This window comes from Lactuca virosa, chromosome 5, assembly GCF_052849685.1.
Source record: "Lactuca virosa cultivar CGN04683 chromosome 5, Lactuca_virosa_CGN04683_v6, whole genome shotgun sequence".
In the NCBI taxonomy this organism is placed as follows: Eukaryota; Viridiplantae; Streptophyta; class Magnoliopsida; order Asterales; family Asteraceae; genus Lactuca; species Lactuca virosa.
This window is the reverse complement of record NC_136430.1, coordinates 348,458,890-348,465,853: the sequence shown is the minus strand read 5'-3', so window position 1 is coordinate 348,465,853 and position 6,964 is coordinate 348,458,890.

Genomic DNA, 6,964 nt, shown 5'->3' with positions numbered 1-6,964 from the left:
GGTATAACCCTAGCCTTTCCAAGGCTATTGTATCCAACCCTTGCAGATTTCTGAACCTGAAGTTAAACGAATTCCTTACAATATGATCATGTTTACTCAATGTGGAATCTGAAGTTTTGAGATGGTCTGGCCTCCTGACAGACCGCCCACACTCGATCATTGCCGAGTTCATTACTTTGAACTCCCGACTGGCTACTCAAATTCTGATAACCTGAGGTTCTCACCAGAAAGCATAACCATTAATCACACACTACTACCTAAAACTCTTTTCTTGACAAGAGATTAGGTACTCCTTCAAAAGAAATTCGTTCTAATAACCAATTCCTAGCGATGTAATGAACAACGAGATGTAAACTGGGTGATGAACCCTCTTGGATCAACATGACAATGGTTCCTTTGGTTCCTGAATCACATACATATAATAACCGGCTCATAAACTCAAACACTCATACTTGGCCTAATCAACCTCGGGCTGGAATACCAGGCATGCCCACGACTGGTCCAGTCATCCTCGGGATGGAATACCCTCGTATCATGCACATGTTTGGTCCAATCAACCCTCAGGTTGGCATACCAAACACATTGGGTCCAATCAATCATAGGGTCCTGTCATTATCGGGATGGAATACCCTAGATTAGTATAGCACTATATGCGAAACTCGGGTCTAAACTCATAACTTGAAGTTCAAGGACCTGCCCTTGTATTTCTCACAAAATTTGTTTGATTCCTCCTGGCCAATTACGGCTATCCCGAATCTCAACAATATGTCCATTCCGAAAGCGCTCAAACCGAAAAAAATGAGCTACTACGATCACTAGGCCCACAGCCTATGACTGGAATACCCCTACAAGGCCCTCAGCATAGGTCTGGATTGCCTCTGAGCCCACAACATGAGTCTGGTATGCCCTACCTTGCCCTCAGCTCATGACTGGAATGCTCCTGATAAACTATCAACCTTATCCAAAAGAAAAGCCTAACCAACGTTCTTCACAACACCAACCTGTGCTACTATGTTGAAATCCCACTATGCACGATCCACCTATAGAACAAGTTGCTTATCCAAGCAAAATCCTGCAACCCTTAGCCGCACTCGACCCCAGAATAGAATGATAGACGAACTTTAGATCCAACTTGCAGACTATAACTCAGACCTGATCATACGTACATCGAACCAACTCTAATGCCACCTTAATATCCGTTGTTACACATGAAGAACCACTACCATGATCATAATTGGGAATCCTTAACTTCACATTCACTCGCCACAAAGCCCATACTGGATCAAGACTGATCCGATTCTACTAATACCAACTAGTTCGAGAAAACTTCCACAATTATCCCGAAGGTTACCGAAACACAAGTCTGATACAAATCAAAATTCTATTTCACCATTGGGGAGAAACATACCCCAAAGACTTAGGGAACATAAACACACTGCATAAGGGAATGGGTGACACGCTCCTAGCTTCGCAACTGTCGCCTCTTCAACCCCCTTCGGAGAATTCCTGCTCCCTGAGGGTTCACCACTTAATGTCTGTCCGACCATTCTGGAAACCATAATCTGAGCAGCAACAGACAAAACCTTCAATGGCTGATGCTCAACCGGAGAAGTGCCAATTCTCCCCCATTTAGAACACTAACCACCACCCACTAGTGTGAAGCCCAACATAACTTAGCCGACAGTCCCTGATGCTTGAATGATCCCACCCTCAAATCTTGAAGTACAAAGGTAGATGCTCTACTAATACTTCAGCAACAAGCTATTTCCCTTGGCGCTCTCATACACTAATCAATAGCGATTACTAAAAACCACTGAATCTTGTCAAGGTCGAACAACTATCCCATGGGTCTCTGTCCCCAACCTCCCACATAATACCCTTCTCCCCAAGTGCTCCAAGCAAATCTATCGCTCTCGAGCTCTGGAAATCATATCATTCAGGGTATCGCACCCTGGCTCACTTTCCAGCTTAATCGTCCATAGCTGAACTGCAGTAACTGAAGCAACTCTTGCCCCCAAACGGTGCTACAACTATTCCCAAGACATAGTTTCCAATTCCGAAAGTGCAATAGATAGCACAATCAATCCTTACCACCCGATATAAGAGACCCAAGGCTAATCGGATCTCACAAGATACTTATGTCACATCGACCTACCTGCGCTCACCCGCGCTGAACCACTGTCGCCAATCCCTGCGACTAACTGACCCCGAGCTGGAATACAACCTGATCCAGGGTCACAAGCCTGATCAATCCTTCAAGCCCGTAAATTGGAAGGGGACAATCCTTGCCCTAGAAAACGACATTCTAATCTATCAAATAATCATTCTACTTCCAGCTACAAAACCCGAGCTGAAAAAAATCATCACTCCCCTCCCGAGTCCCTGCGACTCGAATCCCGGCCTCGGACAAAACCCCCGAAGCCTAAATCCTAGAAATTCCTATGCCATCCTCTACCGCTCATTTCGCGGAACGTAATGAACACGGACCACCTCTCTGAACTAATCCCAAGTAACTGCAGCTCTCTGCTCATCAAAATACATCCAGTAATAAGTCCTCACCAGTCTTTCGCCCCGGACCTCAGCAGGTTCAGAGTGTGCCTGACCTTCTGGGCAGTAGACCATGAACATGTGAAGCAGCATCCCTCCATGTCAGATGGCCACCTCAAGGCTATAACTGGGTCCTGAACCCTATCAACAGTCGGGGCTTCGTGTCATCGAAGTCCCAATACTGGAAAGCCCAACTGGCTCCCCCTGCCGTTGTTATAGCTGCTGCAGCTGCCACGACAATCGCCTTGGCACTAGCTGTATAGCGCTCGTCGGAATACTCAATCATGGCGGTCTTGATAGACCCAAACATCTCCGACAACTGTCCCCAAACAATCTCGATCACCTCCTCCCGGATGATCTCACTGACATGATCCTCTGACAACACTGGCCTATCATGGTTGTCAACTCTCGATCTTGACCTGGATCCGTCTCAAGACATATCGTAATCACCATTATGGTAATTCACCAGAAAGATTTCTAATAATCCATATAATGACAGGGGACCAACTCCCTACCCAACCCTAGGGGTTGTGACGTCCCTGATACGCATATGGGTCCTGTGCTTTCAGTAGTACGGGCCCATACTACCTTCCACACCTACCCATATTTGTCTCAAGTATCACCACAACACCCTAACTGTATACACAACCTGGCAAGCGCTCAATCCTCACTCATAGAGGAAAGCTAACTGTCTCATAACTGCCCTACTGGCCTCACACAACCCACCAATCCATGAAACTTCACCAACCCTGCAACACTAGTGTATGCTAGCCATACATAACGCTGGACCCTATAGACTTTCGAATATCCAATCCTACCCTAAGCTCCCAGTCAAACAAAAATAGAACATAAGGCAAAACCAAACATTCTCAGGCTATAAGATCTTAATTATGTATAACTGTGATGCATACACTAAGCAACTACAGTAACAATGTCAATTTCATATTAAGGAAACCCTAGGCTAGCAGGCATCATGTAATCAGACAATTCTATCATGCAATTCCTGAAGATCCCTAGCCTAGTACTAACATGTTGTTCTAACATATCACATAATCAAATAACTTGTATGGTATTTTGGGGTCTACTTACTGGCTCTGGCTGATCGTACACCCTGCATCCTCCTTTATTTATTTTGAAAACCATTTTAGAAATTTTTTTGAAAACCTTTCCTTGATTTGAGACTGGATTCACACGAATGTTCCTCCAATCCACTCAAACCAAGGCTCTGATACCAACTTGTAACACCCATAAAATCAAGCCAAATTTGAACTTTTAAAAACATTGCAAATCCATTAATTATTACAAAACTTGTTTTCAAAATGTATCATATCAGAGTATCCCAGAATCAAAGTCATAAAAGTGAGGAGTTGTACAATCACGCCCTTGCCTTGCCACAATCCCCTGATGTACTTGAAACAATAAACAAAAACTGTAAGCCCGAAAGCTTAGTGAGTTACCCCCAAAATACCGATACACATACAGTCCACATAACCATATCGCCAATAACATATCATAACAAACTGAACAGCGTGAAATGGATCCACAACTTTACAAGCTGGATTACCCCTGGGCCCTCAGTACGAGTCTGGAATGCCTACCGGGCCCTCAGCTCGTATCTGGAATGCCATCGAGCCCTCAGTACGAGTCTCCCTCAGCTCGTATCTGGAATGCTCCACCTACTAGATTACCAATGGGCCCACAGTGTGAGTCTGGATTGCCTTCCGGGCCCACAGCTCACATCTGGATTGCCATCGAGCCCACAGTATGAGTCTCCCTTAGCCCGTATCTGGAATGCTCCCGGGTTTGTTGGTTACCGCACGGAGCAGTATCACCTCAACCCATACCACATAACATATCGACATATAACATAACTACTGAGCATGCAATAATCATATAACATCACAGGTAGTCCTACAGATCTACCTAACTGGCATAACCACTAGCATGCAACACTAACTCATACTCAACATCTAACACTGCTAGGATAACATATCCAGTGGGCCAGCCTTGGTGCCTTAGACCCCTTAGTATAGTGAGGATAACTCACCTGGCAATGCTGAAGTCCCGCAGATACAACTCCAGCTGCTGGTTGACAGATTCCCAAACTGTCAACGTCAAACAATACCCAATTAATAATTGGGTTCCAAGCCCAAGGTCCAACTCACACTACAAAAGCCCAAAAGTAACATAATGGCCAAAGCCCAGCATATGGCCCATTTTTCCAAATTGGGCCCAGACCTCTACATGGTCTTTCTTTAAGGCCCATCCCATTATTCTAATACAATTCCCATGGCCCAATATCACATAATCATGATGGCCTAATTATGGCCCATCAATGGTCCAATTTTCCAAATTGGGCCCAAGTCCTTACACGGGCCTTATCCTAAAGCTCATCTAATTACTTTGGTTCATTAACTTGTTCTTGGATGGCCCACCAATAGTCCAATCACCAAAGCCCACTAGGAAGGCCCAATTCAAGGCCCGAGTGAGATTATGGCTTTCACATGAAATGATGGTTAGGGTTAAGTGTTTCTCACTTAACCCATTAAGGACTTAATACATTAAGTCCATCATTGCCTTAAGTTAGTTTGCCAATGATTATTAATTATTATTTTAGGTTTAATAATTAATTCTCGTGTGTGTCCCAAACGATTCCCACAATTAGGGTTTTATGCCCTTAGGGTTTTCCAACCCAATGCTAGCCTATTAATTCATTGGTTGGGCTTTTAGGTCACATTGGGCCTTATTGACACATTAGGCTTCCATTGGGCCCACTAGGGCTTCTTTGGGCCCATTAGGGTTTCCTTGATTCCACATTGTCCAAACATCCCCCAAACGAGGTCCAAACGCAATCAAAGCACACCGCCACCCGACACGGCGACCGGTGGCGGCAGGAGGCGGCAACCACCACCCTACGGTGGTGGTGACGGATTTTCTTTACTATTCCGATGGATACAAAATTACAACACGATATTCAAACACACACACGTACTCACGAGAACTCATACACACACACACACACCCGACCAGCCTTGTGGCGGCGCGCAGTAGTTGGATGGTGGAAGCCACCATGGCTGGCGGCCATGGTGGTCCCTTACATTTCTGGCCACCAAAATCACACACACACACGACACACATGCAAATAAGAAGAAGAAGCACCCCAGTCACCCACCTGGTGGCTCACGGCGGCGGCAGCCGGCAGGAGAGCGGCAGCAGCGGCGTCTTCGGCAACAACCACCATGGCCTGCTGCCATGGTGGTCCTTCACGGCTCTCCTTCGACAGAATTCACACACACTCTTTCCCGGAAATAGTTCCAACACCCAACTGTGGTGGTTGGCGACGGTAACAGCAGTTCAAGAAACGGCAGCAGCGATAGCCATGGCGGCGGATGGCGTTGAACGAAACAGCCGGCAGCAGCAATAACTAACGGTGGCTTTCTTTGGTTCCCGGTCAAGCAGCCACGGAAGGAATGGTGACAACGATACCTCCCGGTGGTTTTCTGGCCACACACACGACGTCCAGCGACTTAAAGGAGGTTAAGGTGATGTTGGCGGCTACAACACCCATTAGGGTTAGGGTTTGGAGGGTGACGGGTTTATATACCCCAACCCTATAACTTCATTCTATAATCACACATTTGGTCCCTCCTCCTTCCATTTCTTTCAATTTCGATCCCACTTTTACCATTTCTACCCTATCTTCAAATATCCCTTTCAAGTCCAATCCGTAATTTACCCAACAGCCCCTCCCTCAACAATTCCTTTTCAACATAGGCCTAGAATTTACTCTTTTAACCCCAACCATCCAAAACTCTTTTATTTTAAGTCCAAATGATACCAAACACCCCCTGACTATTGAAAATCTTTACAAAATAAATCCTGACGTTACACATTAACCCCCGACACTAACATCCGATAATTATTACTTATTTTTGGGCTATAATAATCTAAAATAATAATAAAAATACTTCTCGGGGTTCCGGGTTTATCAATTAATTATTCTACTTTAAACGGAATGTTACAAAGCGTGTCATGTTGTGTTTATAAGTTGGAGCACACATTTGACTGTTTGTCTCATTTCCTGATCGTGTGCGGTCATGTTTTGTCTAACGATGTGGCAATGGTAGTTGGTCAATGGAATAGTGTGGGTTTCAGAATAGTATGGCTCCTGTATTTCAGAAAGTGTTGATTGGGATGTTGACTGGGGGTCTATCGGTCAGTGGGATGATGGAAGCGTGTCTTTAGGGCCATTGGATGTCGGCTATGAGTCTTCCTGTTTGTGGTTGGGCGATGACAGGAATGGCGAGGAGCCGTGAGCTCCTCATCCCAATGGTTGGATTGCGTCACGACATGCAATGAGCCATCTTGGATTGCACTTTTGTAAGCAGGGCGGGCAGTTATGTAGCACAGATCCGTG